The following is a 17,765-nucleotide window of genomic DNA, read 5'->3' as shown; positions in this document are numbered from 1 at the left end:
CATGAACCTCCTGATTACAGCCCAAGAGAGATCAAAACATATTATTTAAAATTACCTTCTGTTGATTTGTTCAATAAAGTATATTTAAATATGTAACATCGACATACTGTGGAATATCTGGTATTCCTCATGGCAAGTTTTCTACTTTCTACTTTCATAAATATGTCTATAATGTGTATAGTGTATTGTGAACCAGGATGATGTCTGCCTCTTGCTGTTAAACACACACACACTTTTCTAGAAATACTTTCAATTGTCTGGGGCTCTAAAGGGCCATCAGCATTCTCTTTTCTTCTCTAAAGTTAAAACATGATCCTGCTAGTAAAGGGCTAAATGAAAATGCAGTAATGTGAAATATATAAAAGATGACTTTGTCCATCATATTTAAAAAGCTCAGGAACAAAAAAGAAGATGGCTGAGATTGGGTTTCAATTCCTTGTGTTAGGGAAGCTAGCTCTCCAGAAGGCTGAGGTTTGAGAAAAAAAATTAAAGTAGAAGTTAGCCTTTAGTCATAGACTCTTAAAACAAGAACTCAACAATAGTTGGCATAAAGAAAAATTACCTGTCCTTAGGATGTGTGAATTAAAATAAAATTATGAAGCTGACTTATAATAGCTTTATAAGTTCAGATATGTCAGAATATAGAAATGGTGACAAAGTTATTTCCATTTAACCCCTACAAGGGCTTCTCAAATTGTCAGCCCCTTCAGGAAAATGTACTCTACCAAATGCAAGAGTCAAAAAAAAATTTTTTTTTTTTTAGTTCTTAAGATTACAACCATCTTCACTGCTTCTCCAAATCTCAGAGTCACATATACAATAAGTCACTTTATAACATTTATCATATGCCTTCTTCATATTAGACAGTTTGTAAGGCAATTTGTGATCAAGAGCAGAAGTACTTAGTAAAATAAAGCTCAAAAAAGCCAGACTTACTTACTTTTGAGTCTGTCTGTCTGAGCTACTAGTCATGTACAGTATCTCCTAGATATATGATATCTACTTATTTTGCATATATTTTACTCACATTAACAACCAGTGCCTAAGTTATTTCATGGTGTTATATAGGTTTATTATTTACCCTTGAGAATTTTAGAACAGTGCAGGGTGTTTATTTCTGTATTCAAGCAGTATGCAGAGAATATTTCATGTATGTGTACGTAAGTCCAGGATAAATTTTGGCTTTGAGCAAATTCAGGGCAAAGAGTTTTTAATGGTAGTAGACTTGTTCTTTGTAAGAAAAAGGAGTATGGAATTCTTCAACCATATTTTAAATGAAACTCATTTTTCTCATGGTAGTTTCTCTTGTGTAATCTTTTAAATTATATCCAAAGACAAGCCATTTTATCTTTATTCAGGTTGGATGGCCTGCTAAAGCTTAACTAGTTACACTTGGGGTAACATGTTATTCTGGAACACCTTATTGATAGTTATTTAAATCTGATTGGCTTTATTTGATGTCTTTAACTCTTGTCCCCAATACCTTATCGTGCAGTGCTCATGGGTTTAACACTTATTTCCTGAGTTCTGCCCTTTCATGTTTGTTTGAGCTTGATGACTGTTCACATCTGGTATTGATATTTGATTGATCTTAAGGCATTTCACTCTTTAAATCTCCATTTGTTCTTCCTTTCTTCACTGTTCTCTGTTCTTCTTGATCATGGTCCTAGAGTTATTTTACTCCTCCTTTAATGTTTAATAAGTATTCCTTGTAGGTTTCTTAGAATTTTTAATTATGCTTCAGTGGTCTTTATTCTTTTAAAACTTTCAAACTTTTAAGTGCTCAAAAGTAGTTTAAATTATATGCTTAGGTAAGCTCTCAGAAATGCATAGGATTCTTATAAATACTTTTGTGCATTATATAAAATGCAGTGTAAGTGCACATGTTTAACATTACATGTAGAAATTCTAAACTTAATTACAAGAGGGCTAAGTAAATGTACACTCAGAAACGCAATTCATGTACACTGTCACTATACCCCTGAGGGCCGTCATTGTCAATATTTATAAATTAACAGTTGTGATTGTTTTCACATAATCACTGGTGTGACTAGAGTGATTTTTTTTTTTCACTCTGAATTTTAAGTGAGTTTTCTATTGAAACTTCTCCTAGCTGTACATTGGGGGAAATATTCTTAAGAATTTTTTTTACAGAGAAATGATGTCTTTATTTTCCCAGTCAATCATACTAAAAACCTTGATGTCATCCTTGACCCTCTTTATTCCATTATCCTCTCCTTCAGTCACTGAATCCTACAGATTCTTCCTAGAAAAACGACAATGGCCTCCTCAGTCCCTTTAAATTCCCACTGAAATTATCATGTGGTCATATTCAAGTTCTTAGACAACATGCTCTTCTCTCCTTGGTTGCACATTCAAAACACTCCACAGTATGGCACAGGTCACCTTTCCAGGATAAGCTCACATAGGCCTCCTGTTTGAATTGTCTACACCATTTGTGCAGTCCACGTGTCAGCATCTTAACATGTATTTCTACAGCTGTAGCCTTTCCTGCCTGGAATCTCTGTCCACTCCCCTTCTTTTCAAAACTCTCTTCAAATAGTTGCCCAATAACCCGACTCACAAACAAACATCTCATAATTGGTCACCTTGTTATTTATCTTTGCATATATAAGATGTGTCTCTTCACCAGGTGTTGAGAATGAGTCATATTTATACCATCTCTGTATCCTCAATAGAAGTATATTTTATTTAATAAATATTTTATTGATTACTTTAACTCTTCCATACAAGGTGCCTAAATAATATTTATTATTAATTTGTCCAACCCTTTTTGGACACTCCTCAAACCCCTCAGTTTATTCTAGTTGGGTACATCTCTTCTTTGTGTTCCCATGGTACTGTATGCATAGCTTGGATATTGCAATTACCTATGTTTTTGGAAATTTAAAAGTTATTTATCTTTCTCCTCCTGAGTAGGCAATGGGGTCCATGAAGGCAAGAGCTATCTTTTATTTATCACTATATTCCTATATGTTTCCCTAATAACATTATTAAATATCATATTGTGCCACTATTTGCACTATTCTAAGCATTTTACAAATACTAACTCATTTAGTTCTCAAACTCACTTGGGTCCTATTATTCCTATTTTACAGAGGAAGAAACTAAAGTACCCAGAATTTAAATAACTTATTATTCAAGGTTGCCCACTTGGTAAATGGCATTGCTAGAACTGACCGTAGGCAGTCTAGCTCTCGTGCTTCTGCTTTTAATGTCTGTGCTCTGTTCTGGAAAACTTGTGATTTGCAAGCTTCCTTAATTATAATGTGAGCACTTTGTAAACACTGGCAGGTTCTTTGTACCATCTGCCTCTCCCTCCCCTCCCACTATATACACATACAAACTCACAGCACCCATGGCCAACAACTAATACTCAAAAGAACTTGTTAAATGAACGTAAATGTACTCAAAAAATGGATTTATTTTTCTTTCTTTTGACAGTCTCCTGTACTATCCAGTACAGTACAATTTCCAGTAAGTCAATTTAGTATTTATCTTATTTTTGAAGTCTCATTCAAAATATTCCTTAGGCCACATCCATTTTCTAACATTTTAAAAATATTTTAGTTAATTTTTCTTGATACTTGTTACTTTTCCACCAATTCATTAAAAAAAAAAAAACCTGTGTAAAGGTTCAAAACATGTTTCCTAACATTTTATTTATTGTTTTACCAGTGATTCAAAAACTTAAATCCCGATACATGCTTATTCTTTACTCTGAAGGGAAGGAGGGCCAGTTTGAGTCAACTGCTCAGACCAATAAAATGTGTCAGTGGAGGGGTTTATCCAAGAAGATTCAGGATAGGAAAAGGGTCCCAATGTGTAAATATTCATTATATCACTTTGAGGAGGAAACGAGTGAAAAATATTTATAGCTTTTCTTTCCCGTGGGGGGTGTGTGAGAATCCTAGTATGAAGGGGACCTTCCTGTAGCCAGAGGCCGTGACTCAGTGTTTGGACTGACTCTGCAACATTAGCTTCTAGTTAATGGGAGCTGTCAGCTACAGTGCACCAAGCTGTCACTTTTATAGCGTACGTGTTAAAGCCAAAATGATGAAATTTAATTTCTCCTTGATATGCCAGCATTCCCATCTCTAAAACTATCAGAAATTATGGAGGGATTCAGCATCCAAGGTAACAGTCGCAAAGAAAAAAGAAAATGACCAGAGTCTTATTACTGCTGCTGGTGATTCTATTATAATTCTTCTATATTCTGTTTAGACGCATCATGGGAGTACACCAATGTTTAACTATCTGGTTGTACAATACAGGTAAATTTCTCTTTTAAATAAAGGAAGGAAGAAAGGAAAGGGAAAAGGCAAAGTAATCAAATTTAGCAAAGTAATCATCCATTGTTGAGTTCTTAAAAATACATCTTGGCTTTTGTCTGGAAAATAGAAAACATTTCAGTGGCCATTCCTAGAGGTTTTTCTCATACATGTTGTATTTTAAACAGATACAGTACAAGCTACTGACTGTGCTAACCTTGTGTAATATGGGAATATATGCAAGGATGGTGTTCTTTTGTTTTTTAAATGTGCATCAGGTTGTAAATAAAATTCATATATTATTTCACCTGTTTTTCATATGTTAGCTGGGGTAACCACTAATAAATTACCCACTAGTTAACTAGGACAGTTAATTAACCCACTAATTAACTAGGACAGTTAATATGGCTTGTGCTTTAAATCACAAATTTGCTAGGTTTCAAATTGCTATAAGATGATCAACTTAGTTAATTTAGATGAGGAGCTATCAGTTTTTTATATGGTGGTTAAATAGGAAAGAATATAGATTCAAGTAGTCTTTATTATTGTTGTTTTCTTTTTAAGTCTGTTTCAGACATTTGTTGAGAATAATATTTGGGGACACTTTAGAAATTAAACTTATTAAATATTCCATACAAATTTTTCTTATATATGTGTTTTCCTTTATAATCTCTATGCTTTGTATCTTTTTTTTGCTGAGGCAGAAAGCAAAAATTATAAATGTTAATTTATTCATTCTGAACCTATTTGGATTTTATAGATTGTGGAAACTGATGTACAGGAAATCGTAAAGCTTTACAGTATCTTATGAGGATCAATAATAAATCAGACATAATGAAGATTTCAGATTTCTTCCAGGCAATTAATATGAAATTAAGGTAAATTTCATATTAATGACTTGGTATGATAGAATCAAACTCAATCAGGAAAACAACAGGTTCTAAAACATACACTTTTATTTTATGACCTTTTTTTGGAGGGGTTGGTTTTCTAATATTAAATTTAAAATAGCTAATCTATTGGTCATTCTTCTCTTGATTCATATTTATTCTTGGGAATTCATCTAGTTCTTTTGTATTATTCGTTCCAGATAGTATTTTAGTTGCTTTGATATGTGTGGATGGCAGTGTATTGGGTTAATTGGTTGGTTGGTTGGTTGGTTTGGGGACATTTCATGTCTGCTCTGGTGGCTTTGTTTTGGGTGTGTGGATATTGTGTGGATTTGTTGGATGGTTTGAATTAGGAGAGTTTTGTTTTGTGTGTATGATATTGGGTGGGTTGTTTGGTTGTTTAGTTGGTTTGAGGGAATTTGCTCTGGTTTGGGGTAGCTTTGGAGCAGGTGTGAGAAGCAGTTTGGTAAGATCACTTTTAATGGAATGAGGGAGACCTTTGTTCCACCTTGGTATCACTTCATGCAATATATGAAATCTTTAAAAGCTTTTGCACAACAAAGAAAACTGTAAACAAGATGAAAAGACAACCCACAGAATGGGAGAAAATATTTGCAACTGAATCAACAGACAAAGGATTAATCTCCAAAATATATAAACAGCTCATGCAGTGCAATATTAAAAAAACAAACAACCCAATCAACAAATGGGCAGAAGACCTAAATAGATATTTCTCCAAAGAAGACATACAGATGGCCAAGAGGCACATGAAAAGCTGCTCAACATCACTAATTATTAGGGAAATGCAAATCAAAACTACAATGAGGTATCACCTCACATCGGTCAGAATGGCCATCATCAGAAAATTTACATACAACAAATGCTGGAGAGGGTGTGGAGAACAGGGAACACTCTTGCACTGTTGGTGGGAATGTAAATTGATACAGCCACTATGGAGAACAGGATGGAGGTTCCTTTAAAAACTAAAATTAGAGCTACCATATGACCCAGCAATCCCACTACTGGGCATATACCGAGAGAAAACCACATTTCAAAAAGACACATGCACCCCAATGGTCATTGCAGCACTATTTACAATAGCCAGGACATGGAAGCAAGCCCACTGACAGACGAATGGATAAAGAAGATGTGGTATATATATACAGTGGAATATTACTCAGCCGTAAAAAGGAATGAAATTGGGTCATTTGTGGAGATGTAGATGGACCTAGAGACTGTCATACACAGTGAAATAAGTCAGAAAGAGAAAAACAAATATCATATATTAACACATCTATGTGGAATCTAGAAAAATGGTACAGATGAACCAGTTTGCAAGGCAGAAATAGAGACACAGATGTAGAGAACAAAGGTATGGACACCAAGGGGGGAAAGTGGGGGCAGGGGGTGGTACTGGTAGGATGAACTGGGAAATTGGGATTGACATATATACACTAATATATATATAATAGACAACTAATAAGAACCTGCTGTATAAAAAAATAAAATAAGTTTCAAAAAAAAATGAAAAAAAGGTATGAAATCTTGTCTTGATACTAATGAGCTAAAATATAGCTCTAAATGATAATAAATGCCTTGTATTGGTAAAGTAAGGTATAAAAGCTTGGAGTGAGATAACTGAAAAGATTTCAACAATTTGAATATGTTATTTTTTCACTGAATTGAGTTTTATTTAAAGACATCAAAGACTACTTTCTTTGGGCACTTTCAGATGGCTTGCAAAGTTGTGAAATAGCCAAAATCAAGATGGAACTTACAATTCACCTTGTGCAAAGCTTAAGGTCAAGCACTTATCTTTGTGCATGTGTACTTGCTGAGGGTGTGATCTTCCTTCCTGTTCTGCCTCTCCGGACCCTTCACACCCCAAGAGCCAAGAGACTGTCAGCTACATCTGGGTTGCTACTGTTTAGAAAGCCGGCAGGGTCCAGCAGCCTGTGCAATTCATCTGTAAAGTCGTAAAGAAGGCACTGAGAGTCCGTAACGTGAAGCAGCAACAGAGAGTTCTCCTGGGGGAGACCTTCAAGATGACAGAGGAGTAAGACGTGGAGATCACCTTCCTCCCCACAGATACATCAAAAATACATCTACAGGTGGAACAACTCCTACAGAACACCTTCTGAACGCTGGCAGAAGACCTCAGACCTCCCAAAAGGCAAGGAACTCCCCATGTACCTGGGTATGGCAAAAGAAAAAACAGAGACAAAAGAATAGGGACAGGACCTGTCCCTCTGGGAGGAAGCTGTGAAGGAGGAAAAGTTTCCACACACTAGGAAGCCCCTTCACTGGCGGAGACTGGGGGTGGGAGGGAGGAAAGTGTCAGAGCCAAGGAGGAGAGTGCAGCAACAGTGGTGCAGAGGGCAAAGCAGAGAGATTCCCGCACAGAGGATCGGTGCCAACCAGCACTCACCAGCCCGAGAGGCTTGTCTGCTCACCCGCCAGGGCGGGTGGGGGCTGGGAGCTGAAGCTCTGGCTTCAGAGGTCAGATCCCAGGGAGAGGACTGGAGTTGGCTGCGTGAACACAGCCTGAAGGGAGCTAGTGTGCCACAGCTAGCCGAGAGGGAGTCCGGGAAAAAGTCTGGAACTGCGTAAGAGTCAAGAGACCTTTGTTTTGGGCTACGTGAGGAGAGGGGATTCAGAGCACCACCTAAAGGAGTTCCAGAGACAGGTGTGAGCTGCGGCTATCAGCGCAGACCCCAGAGATGGGCGTTAAATGCTAAGGCTGAAGCTGCAGCCACCAAGAAGCCTGTGTGCAAGCACAGGTCACTATTCACACCACACCTTCCGGGAGACTGTTCAGCCCACAACTGCCAGAGTCCTGTGATCCAGGGAAAACTTCCCCAGGAGAACACACGGTGCACCTCAGGCTGATGCAACATCATGCCAGCCTCTACTGCTGAAGGCTTGGCCCGCATTCCATACCCCTCCCTCCCCCCGGCCTGAGTGAGCCAGAGCCCCCTAATCAGCTGCTACTTTAACCCCGTCCTGTCTGAGAGAAGAACAGACGCCCTTAGGTGACCTATATGCAGAGGTGGGGCCAAATCCAAAGCTGAATTCCAGGAGCTGTGTGAACAAAGAAGAGAAAGGGAAATCTCTCCCAGCAGGCTCAGGAGCAGCGGATTAAATCTCCACAACCAACTTGATGTACCCTGCATCTCTGGAATACATGAATAGACAACAAATCATCCCAAAATTGAGGTGGTGGACTTTGGGAGCAACTGTAGACTTGGGGTTTGCTTTCTGCTTCTAATTTGTTTCGGTTTTATGTTTATCCTAGTTTAGTATTTAGAGCTTATTATCATAGGTAGATACGTTTATTGATTTGGTTGCTTACTTCCTTTGTTTCCTTTTTTAATATATATATTTTTTCTTTTCTTTTTTCTCTTTTTGTGAGTGTGTATGTTTCTTTGTGTGATTTTGTCTGTATAACTTTGCTTTTACCATTTGTCCTAGGGATCTGTCTATCTGGTTTTTTTTTAGTATAGTTTTTAGCAGTTGTTATCATTGGTGGATTTGTTTTTTGGTTTGGTTGCTCTCCTTTCTTTTTTTAGTACTTTTTTATTCTTTTATTTTTAATATTTTTTACTTTTTAATAATTTTATTTATTTTTCTTTCTTTCTTTTTTCTCCTATTTCTTCTGAGTCATGTGGCTGACAGGGTCTTGGTGCTCAGGCCAGGTGTCAGGCCTGAGCCTGTGAGGTGGGACAGCCAAATTTAAGACACTGGTCCACCAGAGACCTCTCATCCCCACGTAATATCAAATGGTGAAAGCTCTCCCAGAAATCTCCATCTCAACATTAAGACCCCGCTCCACTCAACGACCAGCAAACTACACTGCTGGACACCCTATGCCAAACAACTAGAAGGACAGGAATACAACTTCATTCATTAGCAGAGAGGCTGCCTAAAATCATAATAAGTTCACAGACACCCCAAAACACACCACCAGGCACAGTCCTGCCCACTAGAAAGACCAGATCCAGCCTCATCCACCAGAACACAGGCACCAGTCCCCTCCACCAGGAAGCCTACACAACCCACTGAACCAACCTTACCCACTGCGGGCAGACACCAAAAAACAATGGGAACTACAAACCTGCAGCCTACAAAAAAGAGACCCCAAACACAGTAAGTTAAGCAAAATGAGAAGACAGAGAGATATGCAGCAGATGAAGGGTCAAGTTAAAAACAAATGACCAAACAAATGAAGAGGAAATAGGCAGTCTACCTGAAAAAGAATTCAGAGTACTGATAGTGAAGATGATCCAAAGTCTTGGAAATAGAATGGAGAAAATACAAGAAACTTTTAACAAGGACCTAGAAGAACCAAAGAGCAAACAAACAATGATGAACAAAACAATAAATGAAATTAAAAATTCTCTAGAAGGAATAAATAGCAGAATAACTGAGACAGAAGAACGCATAAGTGCATGGAAGATAAAAGAGTGGAAATAACTACCTCAGAGCAGAATAAAGAAAAAAGAATGGAAAGATTTGAGGACAGTCTCAGAGACCTCTGGGACAACATTAATCACACCAACATTCGAATTATAGGGGTCTCAGAAGAAGACAAAAAAGAAAGGGACTGAGAAAATATTTGAAGAGATTATAGTTGAAAACTTCCCTAATATGGGAAAGGAAATAGTCAATCAAGTCGAGGAAGCACAGAGAGTCCCATACAGGATAAACCCAAGGAGAAACACACCAAGACACATGTTAATCAAACTATCAAAATGTAAATTCAAACAAAAAATATTAAAAGCATCAAGGGAAAAGCAACAAATAACATGCAAGGGAATCCTGATAAGGTTAACAGCTGATCTTTCAGCAGAAACTCTACAAGGCAGAAGGGAGTGGCAGGACATATTTAAAGTGATGAAAGGGAAAAACCTACAACCAAGATTACTCTAACCAGCAAGGATCTCATTCGTATTTGATGGAGAAATTAAAACCTTTACAGACAAGCAAAAGCTAAGAGAATTCAGCACTACCAAACCAGCCTTACAACAAATGCTAAAGGAACTTCTCTAGGCAGGAAATATAAGAGAAGGAAAAGACCCACAATAACAAACCCCAAACAGTTAAGAAAATGGTAATAGGAATATATAATAGATAATTACTTAAATGTAAATGGATTAAATGCTCCCACCAAAAGAGGTAAACTGGCTGAATGGATACAAAAACAAGACCCATATATATACTGTCTACAAGAGACCCACTGCAGACCTAGGGATACACACAGACTGAAAGTGAGGGGATGGAAAAAGATATTCCATGCAAATGGAAAGCAAAAGAAAGCTGGAGTAGCATTTCTCATATCAGACAAACTAGACTTTCAAATAAAGACTATTACAAGAGACAAAGAAGGACACCACATAATGATCAAGGGATCAGTCCAAGACGAAGATATAACAATTGTAAATATTTATGCACTCAACATAGGAGCACCTCAATACATAAGGCAAATGCTAACAGCCATAAAAGGGGAACTTGACAGTAACACAATCGTAGTAGGGGATTTTAACACCCCACTTTCCCAATGGAATGATCATCCAAAATGAAAATAAATAAGGAGACACAAGCTTTAAATGACACATTATACAAGATGGACTCAATTGATATTTATAAGACATTCCATCCAAAAACAACAGAATACACTTTCTTTTCAAGTGCTTATGGAACAGGATAGATCATATCTTGGGTCACAAATCAAGCCTTGGTAAATTTACAAAAATTGATATCGTATCAATATCTTTTCTGACCACAATGCTATGAGATTAGATATCAATTACAGAAAAAAATCTGTAAAAAATATAAACACATAGAGGCTAAACAATACACTACTAAATAACCAAGAGATCACTGAAGAAATTAAAGAGGAAATCAAAAAATACCTAGAAAAACTGCCAATGAAAATATGGTGGTCCAAAACCTATGGGATGCAGCAAAAGCAGTTCTAAGAGGGAAGTTTATAGCAATAGGATACTACCTCAAGAAACAAGAATCATCTCAAATAAAAAACCTAAGCTTACACCTAAGGCAATTAGACAAAGAAGAACAATAAAACCCCCCAAAGTTAGCAGAAGGAAAGAAATCATAAAGATCAGATCAGAAATAAATGAAAAAGAAATGAAGGGAACAATGACAAAGATCAATAAAACTAAAAGCTGGTTCTTTGAGAAGATAAACAAAATTGATAAACCATTAGCCAGACTTATCAAGAAAAAAAGGGAGAAAACTCATATCAATAGAATTAGAAATGAAAAAGGAGAAGTAACATCTCACACTGCAGAACTACAAAGGATCATGAGAGATTACTACAGGCAACTATACGCCAATAAAATGAACAACCTGGATGAAATGGACAAATTCTTAGAAAAGCACAACCTTCCGAGACTTATATAAAATATAAGAAAAGCACAACCTTCCGAGACTTATATAAAATATAAGAAAATAGAAAATATAAACAGATTAATCACAAACACTGAAATTGAAACTGTGATTAAAAATCTTCCAAAAGGGCTTCGCTGGTGGCGCAGAGGTTGAGAGTCCGCCTGCTGATGCAGGGGACACGGGTTTGTGCCCTGGTCTGGGAAGATCCCACATGCCGTAGAATGGCTAGGCCCATGAGCCATGGCCGCTGAGCTTGAGCGTTTGGAGCCTGTGCTCCGCAACGGGAGAGGCCACAACAGTGAGAGGCCCGCGTACCACAAGAAAAAAAAAAAAATCTTCCAACAAACAAAAGCTAACATCTATCCTTCTCAAACTCTTCCAAAATATAGCAGAGGGAGGAACACTCCCAAACTCATTCTACGAGGCCACCATTACCCTGATAACAAAATCAGACAAAGATGTGACAAAGAAAGAAAACTACAGGCCAATATCACTGATAAACATAGATACAAAAATTCTCAACAAAATACTAGCAAACAGAATCCAACAGCACATTAAAACGATCATACACCATGATGAAGTGGGGTTTATCCCAGGAATGCAAGGATTCTTCAATATATGCAAATCAATGTGATACACCATATTAACAAATTGAAGGAGAAAAACCATATGATCATCTCAATAGATGCAGAAAAAGCTTTTGACAAAATTCAACACCCATTTATGATAAAAACCCTCCAGAAAGTAGGCATAGAGGGAACTTACCTCAATATCATAAAGGCCATATATGACAAACCCACAGCAAACATCTTTCTCAATGGTGAAAAATCTGAAACCGTTTCCACTAATCTCAGGAACAAGACAAGGTTGCCCACCCTCACCAGTTTTATTCAACATAGTATTGGAAGTTTTAGCTACAGCGATCAGGGAAGAAAAAGAAATAAAAGGAATCCAAATCAGAAAAGATGAGGTAAAATTGAAACTGTTTGCATGTGACATGATACTATACATTGAGAATCCTAAAGAAACTACCAGAAAACTAGTAGAGCTAATCAATGAGTTTCGTAAAGTAGCAGGATACAAAATTTTAATGCACAGAAATGTCTTGCATTCCTATACACTAATGATGAAAAACCTGAAAGAGAAATTAAGCAAACATTCCCATTTACCATTGTAACTAGAAGAATAAAATACCTAGGAATAAACCTACCAAAGGAGTCAAAAGACCTGTATGCAGAAAACTCTAAGACACTGATGAAAGAAATTAAAGATGATACAAATAGATGGAGAGATAGACCATGTTCTTGGGTTGGAAGAATCAACCCTGTGAAAATGACTATACTACCCAAAGCAATCTACAGAGTCAATGCAATCCCTATGAAACTACCAATGGCATTTTTCACAGAACTAAAGCAAAATATTTCACAATTTGCATGGAAACACAAAAGACCCCGAATAGTCAAAGCAATCTTGAGAAAGAAAAACAGTTCTGGAGGAATCAGGCTCCTGGGCCTCAGACTATACTACAAAGCTACAGTAATCAAGACACTATGGTACTGGCACAAAAACAGAAGTATAGATCAATAGAACAGGGTAGAAAGCCCAGAGATAAACCCACACACATATGGTTACCTTATCTTTGATAAAGGAGGCAAGAATATACAATGGAGAAAAAACAGCCTCTTCAATAAGTGGTGCTGGGAAAACTGGACAGCTACATATAAAAGAATGAAATTAGAACACTCCCTAACACCATACACAAAAATAAACTCAAAATGGATTAAAGACCTAAATGTAAGGCCAGACACTATAAAACTCTTAGAGGAAAACATAGGCAGAACACTCTATGACATAAATCACAGCACGATCCTTTTTGACCCACCTCCTAAAGAAATAGAAATAAAAACAAAAATAAATAAATGGGGCCTAATGAAACTTAAAAACTTTTGCACAGCAAAGGAGACCATAAGCAAGATGAAAAGACAACCATCAGAATGGGAGAAAATATTCTGCAAAGAAACAACTGACAAAGATTAATCTCCAAAATACACAGGCAGCTCATGCAGCTCAATATCAACAAAACAAACAACCCAATCCAAAAATGGGCGGAAGACCTAAATAGACATTTCTCCGAAGAAGACATACAGATGGCCAAGAGGCAAATGAAAGAATGCTCAACATCACTAATCATTAGAGAAATGCAAAGCAAAGCTACAATGAGGTATTACCTCACACTGGTCAGAATGTCCATCATCGAAAAATCTACAAACAATAAATTCTGGAAAGGATGTTGAGTAAAGGGAACCCTCTTGAGCTGTTGGTGGGAATGTAAATTGATACAGCCACGATGGAGAACAGTATGGAGGTTCCTTAAAAAACTAAAAATAGAACTACCATATGACCCAGCAATCCCACTACTGGGCATATACCCTGAGAAAACCATAATTCAAAAAGAGTCATGTACCACAATGTTCATTGCAGCTCTATTTACAATAGCCAGGACATAGAAGCAACCTAAGTGTCCATCAACAGATGAATGGTTAAAGATGTGGCACATATATTCAATGGAATATTACTCAGCCATAAAAAGAAACAAAGTTGAGTTATTTGTCGTGAGGTGGATGGACCTAGAGTCTGTCATACAGAGTGAAGTAAGCAGAAAGAGAAAAACAAATGCCGTTTGCTAACACACATATATGGAATCAAAAAAAAAAGGTTCTGAAGAACCTAGGTGCAAGACAGGAATAAAGATGCAGACGTAGAGAATGGACTTGATGACACAGAGAGGGGGAAGGGTAAGCTGGGACGAAGTGAGAGAGTGGCATGGACATATTTACTATACTAAATGTGAAATAGATAGCTAGTGGGAAGCAGCTGCATAGCACAGGGAGATGAGCTCCATGCTTTGTGTCCACCTAGAGGGGTGGGAGGGAGACACAAGAGGGAGGAGATATTGGGATATATCTATATGTATAGCTGATTCACTATGTTATAAAGCAGAAACTGACACATCACTGTAAAGCAGTTATACTCCAATAAAGATGGTAACAACAACAACAACAAAAAAAAAAACAAGCAAGGCCAGCAGCACCTAGAACCATAGAAAATTGATATGGCTGTTTCTACTCGATTCCTCTCTCACGTGTAGTCTATTAGGATTGTTCTAGTTTTGTTACTTAGGGACTCCTCTGGAGGCATGAGAGTGGAAAATGGCTGTAAAGAGCCATGAATTTGAGCAATTAGAAGACAAAAGAGCACAGGCCCCTGTGATATAATATAAAGAGCACTGATTTCATTATTTAAAGACTTGAGTTCAAGTTATACTAGCTCTGCCATCCCTGACAAGTTACTGAAGCACACCTAACTTTGGTTTCTTCATTTCTGAAAGGGAAGATAATCCACAGAGTGAATATGAAGTGTCCAGATTTATGTTTCAGATGAGAAGGTTCCTAGCCTTGTAATTCCTGCTGTCAACGATTGCCCACACAGCCCATATTCTTCCCTATCTATCTATTGATTATCTCTCTCTCTCTATCTATCTATTTATCTATCTATCGTATACACAGTAATATCCTTGTCTAATATCTGATATTGAAATTCAAGTTCAAAAACAGGCAAATTCCTTGAGAGTATGAATTCCAGCTGTATCAGGAAACTGTCTTAAATCCCAGACCCCTTTGATTAGGATTTGGAATGTAACTCACTATCCCTAGGCTGAAGATAACTTCCTCAGTGGCAAATAGTACACTGCTACTACTAAATCAACATCTCCCTTACTTCTTCTCTTAAGACCATTTGCTTTTACACCTGTTCTCAGAAAGTCTCCCAAAGAAATACTGTCAGACTATCAGTTTATGACACTAATCTTTTTTTTTTTTTTTTTTTTTTTTGCTGTACACGGGCTTCTCACTGTTGTGGCCTCTCCCGTTGCGGAGCACAGGCTCCGGACGCGCAGGCCCAGCGGCCGTGGCTCACGGGCCCAGCTGGTCCGCAGCATGTGGGATCCTCCCGGACCGGGGCACGAACCCGTGTCCCCTGCATCGGCAGGCGGACTCTCAACCCCTGCACCGCCAGGGAAGCCCCGACACTAATCTTTTGAGGTGTCTACCTTAATGTAAGGTCTATCGCCTCTATTATATACTAGTTTTTTAATAATTGGTAATTTAGCAGTATAAGTCTTAAATAATATTGTTTCAGCCACATAGAGTGCACACACACATATATTTATATATGATAATATTAATTCATTCTTAGCTAGAAACTCTTTTACTATGTTAGAAATCTTTCCTACACTAATTAAACAACAAACACACAAGCACATAAACACACAAACACGTACTCTTGTTCCCGAAATAGGCAACCCATTGTTTTGTAAATAAAGTGACAATAGGTGCTATGAGGACAAGCTGACTTCAAAACCCACTTGTTGCTTCATGAGGCTCGGCCACTTGTTCTGACATCATCTCTTAAATCCTGAAAATAAATCTGATATCAACACTGTATCCATTGTAGATCCTCTCTAATGACCGGGGTAGTACAGGAAAACAAATCATACATCAAGGCCTTTTGCTGTGCTGTTTGGAAGAGAACAGAAAGGAACATCTAGACTTATAATTTTAAGCATAGTCTCTCTCCCCCAGCTCTTTCACAAAAAGACAGCAGAATTTGTTTCTGTATTTCTCATGTTTTGAAAATATTTATTGAGGATTTTTTACATCCCAGTTTTTCTTCCAAGAATGCTGAATCATGATTCCTTGAATAGGCCAAAGCAAGCTGACAGCCCACACACAACCTGTTATCAAGACACTGTTGAAAATATATTCTATTTGTAAATAGTCAAGAAACATGTTTTTTTAAAAAAATTATTTACCATAAAGCTCTCTCCAATTGAATTGTCCTATTCAATACAGTGCACACTTAATAACCACCACTTCAAAGGAGGTGCCTGTTTATTGAGCCAATCACTTATTTCTTTGTTGCCTGGCATAGGATTCCATCGTACTTGAAAGACACAGAAGCAGCACTCCCATCCTCAATGATTTGTGCAGTATTTTTCTTTTTCTTTTTAAATTTTATTTTTATTATTTATTTATTTTTATTTGGAGGATCAGACCATTTTATTGAGGGGCTTCAGGGGAGGATCTAAGGGCTTGGGAGAACAATGAGATCCAACATCCTTGGCCCGGCCTGGATCTCCCCACCTTCATAGTCGCCAAAAGTGTGCACTGTTTTTTAACAATCCTAGTGGCCGTGGAGTGGATTTCTACTTTGAGATTTTTTCTTTTAGCCTGTTATATGCCTTAAGCTCATACTACTTCCTGAAACTGAAGTTGAAAAAAAATAGAAGATTTATGAGACTATACAGAAGTATGCATTTAAAAGGTATCTTTATTACTGTTCCTTTTAAAGTAAACGGTAACCACTATTGGTGGCTGTTTTCCCTTTAGGTGACAGACAAATTAAATACAGTTCTTCAATTGTAAGGTGATACCAAGGACAATTTTATCACTGCACTTTCTCATTCTGCTCTTTAGTGATGGCATTAGCAATGCAGAATCAGCACTTAATAAATGCTTGCCTAATTCTGTGCTTATAAGAGAACTTCTGTAAGTAAAACTGAGTCTAGCCTTTAGGAAAAAAAATGTTGGCCAAGAATTTGACATGTTCTCTGGCCATTGCCTGATTATGTGCTTAGTTTGATAGCTTTGGAGACTTGTTTTGAATAAGAAAGTTGTGTTTGCCTGAAGTGCTCCCTAATTCCCCTTAAAATTATCATCGACTCCCATCTACTTTTATGTTAGTAGTTCCTCCTCTTTTATTGATATGTTGAAAAGGAGGTGATGAAATAAGTTTATACTAAGGGATTATTGATTTAACATTTTCATTTCTACAGGCTATTTACATTTGAATAGGTAAGGAATATAGAAATTAGTAACACAAAGAATGTCTCAATAATGGTGACACTTCCAATAGTGGATCATTCCAAAGTGGTATATTTTGAAGGGCAAAAAGGGCTTATTGGTCCAACTGGGAAGCCCTCCTTCCTTGGTCTGTGTTCTACCAAATTATACTGTCTGAACATAACCTGCAGAGCAATACCTACCCAACATGACTAAGATTGCCCTCCTTGCTTGATTTCTGAATGGAAGGTCTTGGACAATTGCTGTTCTCT

Source organism: Leucopleurus acutus (genome assembly GCF_964270905.1).
Source record: "Leucopleurus acutus genome assembly, chromosome: 6".
NCBI lineage: Eukaryota > Metazoa > Chordata > Mammalia > Artiodactyla > Delphinidae > Leucopleurus > Leucopleurus acutus.
Note: the sequence above shows the minus strand (reverse complement) of the source record.